Here is a 16,371-nt window from a genome sequence, read left to right as displayed (position 1 = left end):
ATTCATGGTCAACAATAGAACATGATGGGCCACCTCCATCCGTTCTTTACTCTGGATGTTCAACAAAGCCATCCATTCAAGTTGTGTCTGCATGGTTGTGACATCGAGTATTGAGGTCCATGTGGGTTGGGAGAGCAGGTTAAGTGAAGAGGGGGCATTTTAGAACCTGTATTAGAGCTTTTCCCTAGGGAAAGAGAAGTCAAATATGCTCTTTTGCCTGTGTAAGAGCTTGTGCAACTATCTGGTCCAGTAGAAGCACTAGAACTATGAATTCTTCCTATTCCAACATTGCATGAACTCTTCCACAATTATTTATACTATACTGTTATCATTCTCACTACCCTGCTCAGAGTTCTTTGGATTCAATCTCAGAACAAGAGCAAGATGACCAAGAATTCAGTGCAATGGATGGACAGCAGCTTACTGCACAGGTGCCTGTTTCCTGAGCCACATCCAAGAAAGCTCCCCCAGGAGGCAGTGATGGCCACCAACCTGGATGGCTATAAAAGAGGATGAGACAAATTCCTGGAGGAGAGGACTATCAACGGATACTAGCCATGATGACTATGCTCTACTTCCACAGTTGGAGGCAGCCGTGTTTCCAAGTACCAGTTGCTGGAAGCCATGGGAAGGGAGAGTGCTCTTGTGCTTGCTGTTTTCCAATAGACACCTGGTTGGCCACTGTGAGAAGAGGATGCTTCACTAGATGCCTATTGGCCTAATCCAGCCAGCTATTCTTATGTTCTTGTGTCTAAACTGAATTCACTTCTTAGCCGGAGTCTGGATCATGACAGGGGTAGTTGGTTTTTGTGCACTGCACATTTCCCTAATGGTGAAAACATTGTGGTGTTTATCAGTGCACTTGGCCATCCCAAAGTATGAGCAAGAGCTTAAACCGAAAATCACATGAATTAAAAACTCAACATTTAAGTGTGTGTGTGTGTGTGTGTGTGTGTGTGTGTGTATGAGAAACATTGTAAGATTACTCACAAAACTTGAATTTGAAGATCCTTTCAAATGCATACATCATAAGGTTTCATTTCATGAATTTGAAGTTGTCGTGTTAGTTATCAGCTGGCAAAATTTAGCATTTTACATCCTTTGTGTCTGCTCAAATATGTATGCAAAAAAGGTATCAGTGAGAAGGGGGAAAAGTTAATATTAAGAATTAAAAAACTGTTATTGGAACCCTTTTTTAAGTACACAGCTATTCTATACACTGGACACAATCCTGTCAAGGTAAAAATTTAACATCCGATTGGTTTCAATGAAATAGATTTCAGCACATACTTAACATTTTCATTATATAAATGGAACTTTAAAATGCTCATGTTTGGGTAGATTTCTCTCTCTCTCTCTCTCTCTCTCTCTCTGTGTGTGTGTGTGTGTGTGTGTGTTTGTTTAAGTGGACAAGAGAAAAAGAAATTGTATTCTGCAGGTTTAATATTGCTCCCTAAGAAAGACTCTTGCTGTGTAGCGGGTTAAAAATCTCAATAAATGCATTTATAGTGTAGGAGCAATATTTTATATGAACGCTACACTTTCAAGTAATGACAAATACAACTGGAACATGAAGAACAATCTTGTCTCGGGCTCCTTAACAGATAATGACTTCAAGGTCATTCCATTAGTGATCACGGCAGCTTTTAAATGAAACACATATAACCCTAATCCAATTAATGAAAGTATCCTACATTTCTTATACATGCTAATCTTGAATGAATGCTTAAACCTTGGTCATTCACCAGAGCATGCATTATAAGTCAAAATGAGAGGAGCACAATAACATTAGAAGCAAGGCAGAAGGGATGGGGAGGTGAAAGGGAAAATGTGCTTAGCATTTTTAAGCTGCTTTCAGTTCCTTTGGTACCCCAATTTTGTGGATTTGTTTCAAAGTTAAAATCAATTTTTTAAAACATTGCAAAAGTAAATTAGAAAGAACACTTTCGCTAGAAACCAAGTAGCTCCTTTTTTCTTTTTCTTTTTGTCACTTCTACTAAACATATATTCTCTGGTTTACCCTTCCCCTCCATTTCCTTTTCTCCATTTGCTGTCTCTTTGGCATTGAATTTTAGATCCTAGGTTCCTCTTCTCACCTTTTGTACATACTCAGTCATATATCACACAACACCATTTGCTTATTCTTTTCCCCATTTATCACTTTTAATGATGCCTTGCTGCTCAAATTTTCCAAATACATTAAAAATTGTATACAATTTCACAGAACTTTTTTGTCCTTTTAAAAGTTACTCTAGTAGGAATTATCAACCTGACGCTATATTACAGTTGAAATGTCTTCTCTAGCCAGAGTTCCAAATTTACAATTCTTATTACTCTGTAATACTTAAATGGAGAGAAAGGTGAGTTCTGGCATTTTGACCCATCAGGGTGGCCAGCTAAATTATATCTTCATTTATCTCCTGCATTAAAAATATACCCCGAATCTTAAATCGTTTGAACATTTGGTGTCTATGCAGTTACAACTTTTCTTCTTCACCTGCTGTTGTTAACCAGAAGTCCAAGGATGCCTTTGTGGCTCAGTGGTAGGGACTCATATTGTCCCAGCTGCTGAGAGAGCCATAGCAATTCTCACTGTAAACTGAGACGCTTGTTTGCTCCAGGCTCTGAGTCTTCCAAAAACCATTAACCATGTGGCATCATCAGGTCCACTAGCAGTACCCTGGATCTGAAGTGAATGGGACACCTGGAATGATATTACCCAAGAAGCCAACACTCAGGTTCAGTTTCCTCTCTATAAAATGAGGACAATAATGACCTTTACAAAGGTGGAAGGGGAACTGGTTAATCTGCCTGGTTAATCCTGAGTAGGATGGCTATTTTCAAGACAGGATCCTTGCAGTCTGTTTTTTTCTGTAGCTAGGAAGTGCAGTAAGTTAATGATACTGCTCTGTTGAACATGCAAGGTCAGAATGCCCATCATTCATGACCCCTGGACATTGCTAGTCACAGGGGCAGATATTACACCTGAGCTGATGTTATGTATATTCCATTCCTAGAGAAGGCTCTGAGACTAGACTGCACACAGTCCCAAAATAACTTAGAAAATAAACAACACTCCAAGACACAAATGGCCTTTCTATGTTCTATTTTGCAGAAGCCTGTCAGTCAGGGCAGTGACAAATAGCAGTACGTGGTCTAACAGCAGGGTCATCCTATTCTGCTCATTCCTCCAAGTCAGAGAGACCCTTGTGCTCATCGTCTTGATAGCATCTTCTTCTCACTATTTCTCTAACCCAGTGATTGAGCTTACACTGTCAAAACCTAGCATGACCCTTTGCCTGTGCTCTAACTCTTTTGTGCCAAATATTGCTACAAGATTCGAAAGCTTGCCTTTAGAAATGGAACAAGACTGCCTACCCAAGAGGATGCTCCATTCCATGTTTACATTCCATGTTTCAATTTCACTGTTGTTAACGTGTGGACACTGAGTGGCACTGTAGCTGTTTGCTTGCATGAAGAGGCAATGTGAGTACAAAAGGGCTGTAGGGTGAGTGTTTAGCAAGGAGGTAAGGCTAAAGGTGCAGCCCTGCAGCTCCTTTGTTAGGTAAGAGGTGAATGGAATTTGTGTCACTCAGAATTCTGAATTCTGCATCTACTAACCAAGGATGCCCAAGAGTCTATACCAATGGTGGGGAACCTCAGATCCAGAGGTCATATACAGCCCTCCAGGTCTCTCCTGTCTGGCCCCTGGGGCTCTCCTCACATCACATACCCTCCCCAGTCCACGCCTCATTAAGTCAGAGGCACTAAACTTTCCAAAATGGTTCATCTCAAAAATGCATCTCAATTCCCTGCAACTTTTTCCATGCAGCTATGTCAAAAACCAGTTGTCAGCTCATCACTTGTCTGAAACTCCAACCTCATACATACACAGGTGTGTTTGGGTTTTGTTGTAAACTAAATATACTGTTATGTCTTTTAAGCTCTTGGGACTGTTCGTTTTGCCTCTAGACTGAACGTACTGGTAATCTGCAAATCACTTCATAAATAGCAGTTTCCCCAAACATTTCAAAACAAAACGTTTCCATTTTGCATTCTTAATTATAGCGAAAGCTTAATATTTAGAACCAAAGGACTCAGTTGCCAAGAAAGAGTTCTCTGTTTTCTTCCTTGGTATCTGTGGGAGGAGAAAGAAGCAGAACATTTTGGGGAAACGCTTGTTTGTACAGCACAAGATGTGGTGAAGGCCACTAGCTTAGATGACTCTAAAAATGGATTAGACAAACTTATGGAGGAAAAGCCTACTAATGCCTTCGTATCATTTCAGGACCAGTAATGGAACAGTTAATGTTCCGCTCTGTAACTTGTCTGGTATGGTTTAGTATCACAAGGTGAGTGCTCTGTATTGTTCTTTTTTGCTTGGCTTCTAGATAGCTGTGCTTTCCTAGTATAGTTGTCTATGTTTGAGTCTATGTGACTGTTCACCTGTGAGTAGGACCTATGGGGACATGGAAGCCTGACTACCCCACTGACTAGTTGATGGCTATATACTACCTTCATATTTAGACGGTATATGCTAGTGAAGGTCCGAGCTACTGCCTTCTTGCCCTGTAGGGTCAAAAATGAAGGAGCTTATCCTTCAAAAACATGAAGAAGGGGAGACAGGATGGGACAGAGAGTAACTTTTGTGGCATTAGTCTCTATTCATGTGTTGTTGTTGTTTTTCTTATAGGCTAAATGAGGAATGTCACACTAGAATGCTACAATAGAATGGTTTCAACAATCAATCTATTCTCCTAGGGAACTCTGGGAATTGTAGCTGTGAGGGGAATAGGGAATTTCCAAACCATTCTCAACACTTTTAACAAATGACAGATCCCAGGATTCATCGGCCTGATCCAGCAGGCTCTTCTTGGGTTTTTATGATAACCTAGTCACCAGTGTTTTGGCCGGGAATGGGAGCATAGTCCCTCAATTAAGCTTTTTGGGAAGGAGGGAGTCACTATAGTACCCAACTATAGGGAAGGGAGAGAATATGTTCCCCAAATTATTTGAGGACCAGCTGCATCTTCTTACTTCACTCATTTCAAGGCACCTTGATTTTTTCTTGTTCCCTCTATATCTTTTCCTCAACTTTTCTTGTCTCTACCTTCCTTCTTTCTCTGTTATTTCCCCTTCTCCTCTTCCTTCCTGTCCTGCCTGCCTCACTCTTTCAATTCTCATTTCCCCTTCCCTTTCTCCTGTTCTCATTCAGTTACAAAAAAGTTCAGAGAAGGGGCAGTCTGTTGGCTGCTTGTGTAGTATTGGGGAAGGAGGGAATCTTAAAATAAACCATGGCAGACTGTACATTCCTATAGCTTAGCAATTTACTGTTTGTCTACAAAATCCTACCAGCATTAGGCTGAAGGTTCATGTAAGCAGCACCCTTGTCATTTAGGTCCCTGGGACACGTACAAGATTTGTGCCAAGCTCTGTAACATTTGTGCTCTCTGTAACAAGCAATGCTCATCATAAAAATGCAACAGCTGTTCTCCTAAGGAGACCTACTTTGACAGTGGGCACTGCTGCATGTCTTCACAATTCGATTGCTAGCTGGCCTTCTGGGTGGGATGAATGCCAAGTGGCAGCCTGTGGCCAACAGTGTACACACATTAGCAATTCATCTATTACAAATTATCATTGAATTAGGATAAACAGTAAGCACCACAAAGGGATAAAATAGTACCTACTCTAGTTAGTCAGAGCTCCTCATCTCCCCCCTATGCACATCCGCGTCCTTCCTCCACATATAAGGCAAACCTCTCAAATGGAAGGGTGAGCTAACTCTTTTGGAGTAGCACATCAATTTCTGCCTGGGCAAAAAAATTAAAAATTATGCTGAAACGTTTCCCTTACACACAGCCTCCTATATTTCTTACTTAGACCTTCAAGGTATGCAACACAGAGCATTCTCACAAATGTAGGGCCTTGTGGAAGTGACAGTATGATGAAATGAACAGACGGAAACTGAGAGCAAGACTGGTTATGAAAAATCACTGGCTGGCCTACCATCTTCATTTTATTTAATTTCAGTGCTGGGCTAGTGCACATTTTAAAACATTAGGGGAAGCAGTAACCAAATACAAAAGGAAAACACAACCACACACTGCAGAAGGGGAGGTGCATGCCTAGGACTGGATAATGTATTGAACAAGGCAGGAACAAGTAACACTCCTTGCTTTGTGGGCACGCTGCCTAGTTTAAACTGGTTAATAGGCCAGACTAAACACACAAGTACACACTTTGGCAGGCTCATACCCATCCTTTCTGCCTGCTCTTGTCACACTCAGGCACACAAGTCCACTTGTTTCAACAATGATGCCTTCTGATGTGTGGGGCAAATTCAAACCTGAGCTTCATTTTTAGCAGCAGTGTTTAGTTTTTACTTACTGTCACTTTTTACTACTAATAATTTTGTGCTTTCTCACTGCGTTTTGACATCAGTCTAAACCATAGTTTTAGTATATCGATTTTTAAAAGCATTGTAAAGAAATATCTAATATGACATGATCAAGACTAGGCGAGTCTTGGGCTTAATGTCAACTCCCCTCTCCTATCATGCAGACAAACTGTGGCTATTGACCACTATGGTTTCTTTGAAACTAGCCAGCTTGAAACCAACTCTCCTTTGAAGAAGGGTGGGATATGAATATGTACAGTTAAGAAATGAAAAAATCAGCAAATAGCAATGTTGTGTAAGAGAACAGTATCAGTTGGAGGGTGGTTTTACCTAAGTGAAAGCTAATCCCAAATGGTACGTTTTTGTTCAGTTCTTAATTTAATACAAAATAATCCTTCTCACAAAAAATCATCAGGTGAAAGCAGGCTAAAAATGTCAAATAAATAAATATCCACTATTAAGCCTATGTATACTCTGTGCCATAGCAGTTGAGTTCTGTGATTTGTATGATTCATGAATATTAAGCAATTTTGCATATAGCTTACTCCTTTTGCATGATAATATACTCTGCTTCTTCCACCTACCTACACAATAGTGCAGCATTGTGGAACAGGGCTGGCCCACCACCAAAGCAGTCCCTGGGCTGGGTCTTCCCATAACACACCTCTTCCTCCAGCTGGAAAGACTCAGAATGACCCTGCCTGCCAGACTGACCAAAGGTAGGTGGGCTGGTGGGTGGGCTCACTGGGGGGGGGGGGCAAAACTGACTGGGTCCCCAGGAGGACTTCATTCAGGTCTGCTCCCCAGGGATAAAAGTGGGTGTCCTCTGGACAGGGAACCACAGATCTATTTTGGATCTCCCACCCCCCGCCCTATTGCTGGTTTTTTATCACCCACTTAAGTAGGTAGGTTGGATCTGACCTTGCTATGGACAGTTGCCATATTCGGTGCCATGGAGGAAGTTTCCTGGCAGCTCTATAGGCAGACCTGGGGGATTTCACCTACCTTGTAGTAATTGTCACAACTTTGTTGAAGAAGGCATTGGGTAAAACCTAGTCATGTTCAGAGCGGAGGTTGTAAGCCTCTGCCTGCTCCAGGGATTGGTATATCCTGTTAAAGGGATCCAGGAAGAGGTGTTTCTGTCTGAACGCGCAGATGGAGCTAGAGCCATAGTGCTCCTCCCCACTCCTCGAGAGGTGGCTTCTATTTGATGTATGTCATACTGGTCCTTGACACTGGTTCAACCTCTTGATTGATCGTCCAGCAAATGGGCTGGTTGATATTGGTTGACCCAATGCCTATGCCAAGCCCCTTACATCTGTAGTCAATAAAGCTGTGGCCTAATTCAAACCATATAATGTTGTCATAAGTGGTCTTTTGGACGGCGGTGCCCTGTAGGGCAGTGGTCTCACGGCATCTGGGCACGCAACTGCTATTCTGGGGGAAGAGCAAAGAGCCATCCTGCCCCTGTCCACAGGAAATTTTATTCAGTTGCTCTTGTCCATGGCTTCTGTGATTCCACCAGACATTTCCTACATATTTTGTAACTATAGTGCTATTCCCAATACCAAATCCTGTGCTTGCAAGGAATAACAAGCTGCATAGACGGACCATTATATTTTAATGTTTGGTTTCAATTAAATATAAAATCAAGTGGTGTAAAAAAAAAATTCTGGAAGAGTTTTCATCAGAAAAGTTTTTCTATTGTGCTCTTTTGGGCCTCGTGTTTCCTGTTCGTTCTTCCTATTATTTTGGATGATGCAAATAAAGTGTCAAACTCTAGGCACCAAAGAGTTAACTAATTTTCCATGAGTTGGCAAATGTTCAGTCAAAACCTGGCCAACTGCCTGTTGTTTACTGAAGCTAAGGAAGAAGCATCTGCAACATTACCAAAAGCATATTGTAAAAGGCAACACATGCAAATTAAACCTCTTGAGCTATGAGTAAATTGCTGGGAAAATTTATAACTCATTTAATAAAACCTGAAGTAAATACATTGCCTTGGCTCCCAGGGAGAACAAAATATTTCCCATGATTCTCTTTTTTCCCCACCACTGGAAAAAAAAATCCTGCAGCCAGACTGCTACAGTATTGAATTTATTATTAAACTAGTTTCATTGAAAGGAATTGTTCCTGCAATTGCATATTATTACAGAATATATACTTGAACTAGATTTAACTTGTGTGTGTGTGTGTGTAAAGTAAGATATGTTAGAATAATTCTTATGTGGTCCTGGGCAGACTTAATGCTTATCTGTGATCTTTTTTTTCTTTTTCTTTTTTTAAACCATGGCTAAATGTTATACCTTAAAGCCTAAAGCATGATTCAGGATTGGCTATAAACTAGGATGTGAACCTAGGTAATTGTATAGCATAATTTTCATTAACTATGCTCCGTGTCATGAACAAACCCAAGGTTACCAAACCATATTTCATATGCCTCTCCAATCTCTCTTCTTGCTATGTGACAAGGTGGTGCAGCTTAAACACAACTTTTGAGGCCAGGGTTTATCTCAGCAAACTAAACCATGGCTTCACAGTTACATCTGGGTTTGTAGCCAGATTTAAGGCAGCGAAACATGGCTGGCTTCAGGGCCACCACCAAGTTTGGCAGGCCTTCAGTTCTCCACTCAGGTGGGTCACCCTACCCTAGGTTGATGGGTGGTAGTGGCAAGGACAGAGAGGGCTGTTATAATGAAATCAGCAAGTAGGTGCTGCAATTAGAAAAAAGCTGATATAGTCGGCAAATACGGTGTGTGACACCTGGCATTTTAATTCCCTCATGATGCCTGGGAAGCTGCAACATAATGTTGTTCTTGAGGTGCAATACATTAAAGACCTGAGATACTGTAAAGAAATAAAAATGGTGGGTGCCAGCCACATCCACCTAGTCTCCAGAGCTGGATAAAGGGAAAACCAGTGGCCACATAAGAAGAGAGCCAGGCTTGGGCAAAAACTGGGTGGGTTTGGTTTGGTTTTGCTTTTGCTTAGGCCCATAGTGTGAAATAGAAAATAGTAGCCCAAACACAAGTTTGTGGGGAATGTATTATTTTTTAATAGGAATTTAACTTAATAAAAGCAAATTATATCTATGAAAAAAGGATTTTTGGTTTGGTTTGGTTTGGTTTGGGGGTTTTGGTCACACACGGCTATTGTTGCCAATATGGAAATTTCTGGAAGCCAGATATAAGTATTTATTATAGTTTCATGCTTAGTGTGTACAGAATGCTGAATGTTGTTGGAGCAGATCATAGTGGAAGTGAAATGGGGGGTTTGGAAACCTGAATAGGAGTACTTTACAACATTTTGTTGTCAGCTCCACTTGCTCATCTTAGATATCTGTAACAGGTAGATATTTAAAAGAATATTTAAAAACTTCCTTCATGAAAACTTTAACTCAAATTTCTACGTTAAAATTGTCTTTTATCTCCCTTTGTAACTTAAAATCTACTGGAGGAGAGGGAGAGAGGTTATCGCCCAGATGCAAAGGAAGAGGTAGGATGCCTATAACCCATAAAACATTTTGACTTCCTTAGTAGCAAATTATAATCTCTGAATTCCGATTCACTGAATCCTACATATACAAGTAAGGCAGAACATGATTCAGTCAAAGGTAAGTCTTGATAGTTATCAATTATTTCAATGGGAGCCTAAGAGCTGCTGCACACAAAACATTTTTAAGTGTACATATAACTATATAATGCAAAAAGCTCTTTGAGATCTACTCAGAGAGACAGAAGCGTCTATAGCTCCTTGTTGAATTCACACTCAGTGGCAAGCATTAGTCTGCTGCCATCATCTGCGTTATAGCCAACAGCTGTATGCTTAAAAATTTCCCCACTCAATGGGTCTTAAAAGTGCTTCTGTAATGGGATTGTGCCATGTTTTTCAAATGTCGCGTGTCAATAAGCACATAAGAGGCCTCTTATCTGTAGCACTGTTTTTCTTTAATCAATATAGTTCTGCACATAACATGTCTGAGATGCAACCCAAGCCATTTTCCAACAAAAGTTTGCACGTAATAGTAAAAATAGAAAATTATTATTTTAGACACAACGTTCAGCACCCTTTTCCTATTTCTCTTTTTTTGCCATCAATCACAACCATCGGAGTTCTGTGACTGATGTGTGCTGACTGACAACAGAAAGAAAAATTTTGAGGCGTTAGTGAAATGACAGAGCTGTCATGGCTGCCTCAAAAATGAGAAAGAATAGATAACACTTTAGAAGGGCGGGAGCGGGAAGTCAAAGACAGACAGCACTGAAGTCCTGTTAGCAGAAGTGTTCAAAGTACCATCTGCCCTATTCTGAGTGGTTTGGCCTATCTGGCTGACATGGTTAAAGGAAACCAGTTTTTAAAACCTGAAATACATGAATAAACAATGCAAGTCAAACTCTTTTGAACTCTTCTAAATGTGAGATTTTGTGACTTACGACTCACAGATTATTAGTGATGTTATTACTATTGTCTTTACTACTACTACTACTACAGTTTTACAGTGGTACCTCTGGATGCGAACGGGATCCGTTCCAGAGCCCCGTTCACATACTGAGTAGAACGTAACACGCGACTGTGCATCTGCGGGTCGTGTTTCACCGTTTCCGCGCATGCGCATGCCATCATTTTGAGCATCTGCGGATGCGCGAGCAGCGAAAGCCAGAAGTGTTTAACCTGAAGCTACTTCAACCCGAGGTATGACTGTACTATTGTAGGGCTATATAAGTACAAGTAGGTGGGTTTGGGGACTGGCAACATGGAGTGAGTCAGGAAGAAAGGCTGAGGATCCTGGACAGAGCCAGCAGTTTTACATAACCAGATGGGAAATTAGTGTCCAGTTGTTCAGTCACTTGGCCTCTGCTGAGCTGGGGGCTGTAATATGACCCTATTGCCCTCTGTAGTAAGGGTGCTGAAGTGCAAAATAGAATGAGTGGGCCACTCTGTTTCTGGTCACAATGGAGTACATAGGATAGCATCTGCAAAGCTTGGCTGGAAACTATGCAGAGATTGCTGGTCCTTTATACTCTACTGCCTATTCCTAGCTTCTGTTTTTTAATGCTTCAAAACTCTGCAAAATGCTTCAAAACTCTGCAAAATGCATTTTCTACGGCGGGACGTAGAAAATGTGTGCACAGGCCCCAGGCCATAATGCCCCTGTGATTCCAGCTTTAAAATATGTGTTTCCATCCAGTCGGAAGTGATGGTAAACCCTACGCTACTTTCCATAGCGCAGGTCTCTCCCTCAACATTGCAAGAAGCAACAAAACAAACCAGAATTGTCAATATTGGTTTAATAATTTCTCCCTTTAAAAACAACAACAACATGCAGATGTTCTCTGTTAGGGATGAATTTTCTTTCATCTCCCAAGACAGCATAAAAGAAGCAGTCTTTTGGCTTCGCCCATAGGGCAAAGCATCTCCCCCAGTGGAACCCTGTTAGTAAAAATAAAGCAACTGAAACCCAGTCGTAGAAATCAAATGGGAATGTTAAGCATAACAAATTGCAGTTTAAGTCCCAGCTCAAGTATTTTCCATAGAAACCTATGATAGATGCGTTTGCCAGACCAGGAAACCCCATCACAGCATGCAAAAATTCTCCTTTTTTGTTACAACCCACAAATTTCTACAGGATTGCTGATTGATGTAACCCTTGGATTAGAAATACACAACATGAAATAAAGTTCCCAGAGTGGAAAAAAAGGAACTCCTTGATGAGACTGTTGAAAGAACGATAAAAGCTTCACTCAAGGACTCCACTTTAGTATCAGATTGTGGGAAACTTTCATTTAAACAGCCCAATGGAGTCCATTAGCCATCAATCTGCAGGCACTAAATAAACCCTTAACACCTCTTCTTAGAAACTGCAACATAATCATCCCGCCATCCTGCTGGAGTTACTGACAAAAAGAGCTGTTGAAGATTGGAGAAAGTTTATGGGGAGGGGGGAATTTCCCTCCCAATACAACTGCCCACAATAAAACCATGCAATTTTATTTCTTCAACAGCCAGTTTAGTAGGCACAAAACAAAGATACCGTCACTTCAAACAAACAAGACAATAAAGAGAGAGAGGATTGTTTCGGGGGGGGGGGGTCTGTCATTTCACAAGATTATGGACCTGATATTCAACTGGATAGGCCCTAGTACAACTTTGACTTGAAAACTGGAATTTGTTTTTAAACGTAGAGCTTGTCTACAAAGTGGCCTGATGAATGTACAGTGGTACCTCTGGTTATGTACTTAATTCGTTCCGGAGGTCCGTTCTTAACCTGAAACTGTTCTTAACCTGAAGCACCACTTTAGCTAATGGGGCCTCCCGCTGCTGCCACGCCGCCACCGCGCAATTTCTGTTCTCATCCTGAAGAAAAGTTCTTAACCCAAGGTACTATTTCTGGGTTAGCAGAGTCTGTAACCTGAAGCGTCTGTAACCAGAAGCGTATGTAACCCGAGGTACCACTGTAATGCTAAACTATGGCTAACGTTATGTGCACAAGCCTTGTGGTTTGTGCATTCCCCTTTGCTTTCTTCCTCCAGCATGGACACGGACACACACACACACACACACACACAGAGTTTTTGTTTCCATTTTCAGTTAACTGAAGTTGTTATATCCAAATTTAGACAAACTGTGGTTAGTGTTAACTATGATGAGGGAAACTACTTCAACCTGTGATTTACAATATTGGCTCGTATCCCTAAACCATAACAGAATGTTAACGTTAACCACAGTTCTTGGTTTGGATAAAACAACTAAGTATGGTTAGTTGAAAACATAAGGGAAAGCTTTAAACCCCTCTCTTGTAGCTGTGCCATAGGAGGAGTGTGTGAGCATGCCTGAGGATTTCCCAGCCTCACACTCGTAGCACTAAACTGTTACAGTGGTGCCCCGCTAGACGAATGCCTCGCAAGACGAAAAACTCGCTAGACGAAAGGGTTTTCCGTTTTTCGAGGCGCTTCGCAAGACAAATTTCCCTATGGGCTTGCTTCGCAAGACAAAAACGTCTTGCGAGTCTTGCGAGTTTTTTCCCTTTCCCCCCCTTTTTCTAAGCCGCTAAGCCGCTAATAGCTGCTTAGCCGCTAAGCTGCTAATAGCCGCTAAGACGCTAATAGCCGCTAAGCCGCTAATAGGGGTGCTTCGCAAGACGAAAAAACCGCAAGACGAAGAGACTCGCGGAACGAATTAATTTCGTCTTGCGAGGCACCACTGTACATCCAAACAGAGGGCTGCATTCAACCAACCCAGAGCACTAAAAGAAACCAGCACAACGACTCCTTCTGGCAAAGTGGGGCTTCCACCCCTTTTACCCTTCTCTTCCAATTTCAAATATTCTATTATTAAATGCACAATATGAAAGTGTACACCTAAAAATGTAAAGCACGTTCTTGCAGATAGGTTTACAAACTATGGGATTATGTAGGTATTAAGTGCCACTGAAACTCAGAACTTGGTGACAATAGTTTTATATTTTATTCCAACTGCCACAATTTTTTATCTTGTAAAAAAACCTACTCATTACCTTCCCATGAGTTTGCGCATTTGTTCAATAATCCAGAATTAGACAAAGAAAAAGTACTTATTACTAATTAATATGGAGTGGTTTAGAAGAGGTAACAGTGGAACAACTAAGCATTGGGAATTGAATAATATACTCCTTCACAACATATTTATGGTGGAAGCCATTAATGTCAGGAATATTTCACTCTTATTTATATACTTGTAATTTAGTTTTAATATGGGAGGCTATATTTTAATATGGAAGGCCCAAAAGCAGCCATTTGGGTTTCAAAAGAGTTATTAGATTAATAGAAAAGCAACTACAAGTAAAACTTAGAAGCCTGACGTAAAAAGGGTAATGAGAATAAATAGGTATTACTAAGAGCAAGAAAGAAAATGAAGCTGAAAGATTCCTATAAGCAGGAATCTCTGACCACTTTGAAACAAAAATATTTTGAGGAAGGTGAAAAAACATAACAAGAAATGTGAGCACAACTAGTTAAGTGACAAAAGAAGATGATATTTATAAGAGTTATAAAAGAGATAAACAGCTGAGGTGTGGAGGGCTGGCCAAGATACCAGGAGCCACAGAAGTTGTCTTCTAGAAGTATATAATGAATTGTATCGGACAAAGAATCTGAATATCACATTTTCTTTTTCTTTAAGAGTGGCTCAGCAGGATAAAGCTACATCACATGCTCATTAATGTTCAGAAAGCACTGGATCTAACACAAATCTTCAACACAAACCAACACATACGTTTTTCCCAAGATGGCTCCATAGCTAAGTATAATAATACTACTAATAATAAACATTTATATTTTAGTTCCATGATAGCTAAGATAGTTCAGCAGAATCTATGCCAAAAAGTATTTCCTCAGTCATGGGAAGAGGCCAAGAAAATGGCAATATGCAATGAAGGAAAAAAATTCCCAAACCCAATTCATAAAGACTCTCTGATAAATAGAACGGTTGAGGTGAAAGTGAATTGCCCCCTGAAAAAATTATCCTCACTCTGGCAATTAATTTGTGACTCCTTGTGAAACGAAGTGACAATGTTTACCCACTCAGAATATAGGCAGGAAGCATTGTTTTCAATTTGATTTGGTTACATTATCACACAGCCAAATCCGATTAATTATTTGGTTCTATTTGGTGATATGATATAATGGTAGCTATATGATTCCTGGCAGGATTGTGTGGTCAGCAAGCGGAATCTTCTTTTAAAATAAATGCCACCAAAGCTGATAACCAGGAGACGGAATGAATGAAGTGTTGCAAAAATGTCTGATTGGAACTCTTTTGGAAGAAAACTTCTATGCTCAGAAGAGAAAATGTTTTTCTTTGTGTGCTTAGAAGTTCCCTTCCTTTTTCTTGCAAAGGAATATTTTCTCTAGTGCATTCAGTAGCTTCTTTTCCCCTGCAATTGGTGCCTTCCTGCTTTTTTCTGTTTTTGGAGTTCTTCTCAGTGGCTGCTCCCAGACTTTGGCACTTCCTCCTAGAGAAGCTAGACTGGCTCCTTCCTTCTTGTCCTTTCGCTGGCAGGTGAAGACTTTCTTGTTCCAACACGTTTTTGGCACTGTCTACTTTTAATGAAAGGGCTGGTGTTATGCTGTTTTTATTGTAATTATTGGTATGTATATGATATGATATGGTAGCTTTAATGCTATCAATATTTAATTCTTTTTAATTATTATTTTCTATGTTTTTAATTTTTCTTATTTTTATCTGTAAGCTGCCTTGAGTCTCATCAAGAAAAATGTGTGTATGTATGTATGTATGAATAAATAAATAAATAAATAAAAAACATCAGCAACAATAATTATATTTCAGGCTCCTCAAAACTCTTTTATGTGCCAAACATGTACACTCATGAAAATGCAAATCAAACTCTACTTTTGGTTCACTTTAAATGTTGCTAAGGCCTTTGATTGTGTAGGATGGCTATAGTTATTTAAATGATAAATAGTTCTTTAGGAATGGGCTTTTCAAATTGAACTAAACTGATTTTTGCTAACACAAAAGCCAGTCTAGCAACTTATTTCCCCCATATGGAACAATTTAGACCTACAAGGTGTGCAAGGCACAGGAATCCTTTATTTCAACTATGGCTCATTTTGGATATCATGCCAAACTATTCATGATTTGGATACCATGCCATTAGGGCATGGCAATTAGAAAAAACACCTACAACAGGGATTCAAACTGTAATTGAAGATGTTAAATTTGCTATATATGCTGATGACATAAAGTTATAATTACAAGACCAATCAATCCAGTTGCACAAATTCTGCAAATGATAGGCTAGTTCAGTCAATTTCTAGCTGAATGACAAGTTAGTATCATAGTAATCCAGGCATAGGCAAACTCAGCCCTCCAGATGTTTTGGGACTACAATTCCCATCATCCCTGACCACTGGTCCTGTTAGCTAGGGATGATGGGAGTTGTAGTTCTAAAACATCTGGAGGGCCAAGTTTGC

The 16,371-nt window shown here is 40.3% G+C and overlaps 1 protein-coding gene and 1 long non-coding RNA gene across 2 annotated transcripts in view; one reads left to right on the top strand and one right to left on the bottom strand.

Annotated features, from left to right (window-relative positions):
* Positions 1–16,371, bottom strand: part of LRMDA (leucine rich melanocyte differentiation associated) — a 734,468-nt gene that overhangs the window by 373,471 nt on the left and 344,626 nt on the right.
* The window catches only part of LOC309343182, a 25,083-nt gene continuing 12,347 nt past the window's right edge, over positions 3,636–16,371 (top strand). Inside the window, exons 1-3 of the long non-coding RNA XR_014157160.1 lie at positions 3,636–3,895; positions 4,289–4,352; positions 6,996–7,119. This is a non-coding gene — a long non-coding RNA (uncharacterized lncRNA). The remainder of the gene's footprint in view (positions 3,896–4,288; positions 4,353–6,995; positions 7,120–16,371) is intronic.

The sequence above is a fragment of the Podarcis erhardii genome (assembly GCF_964252035.2).
Source record: "Podarcis erhardii genome assembly, chromosome: 5".
Lineage (NCBI taxonomy): Eukaryota > Metazoa > Chordata > Lepidosauria > Squamata > Lacertidae > Podarcis > Podarcis erhardii.
This window is presented reverse-complemented; position numbering and strand designations above follow the sequence as displayed.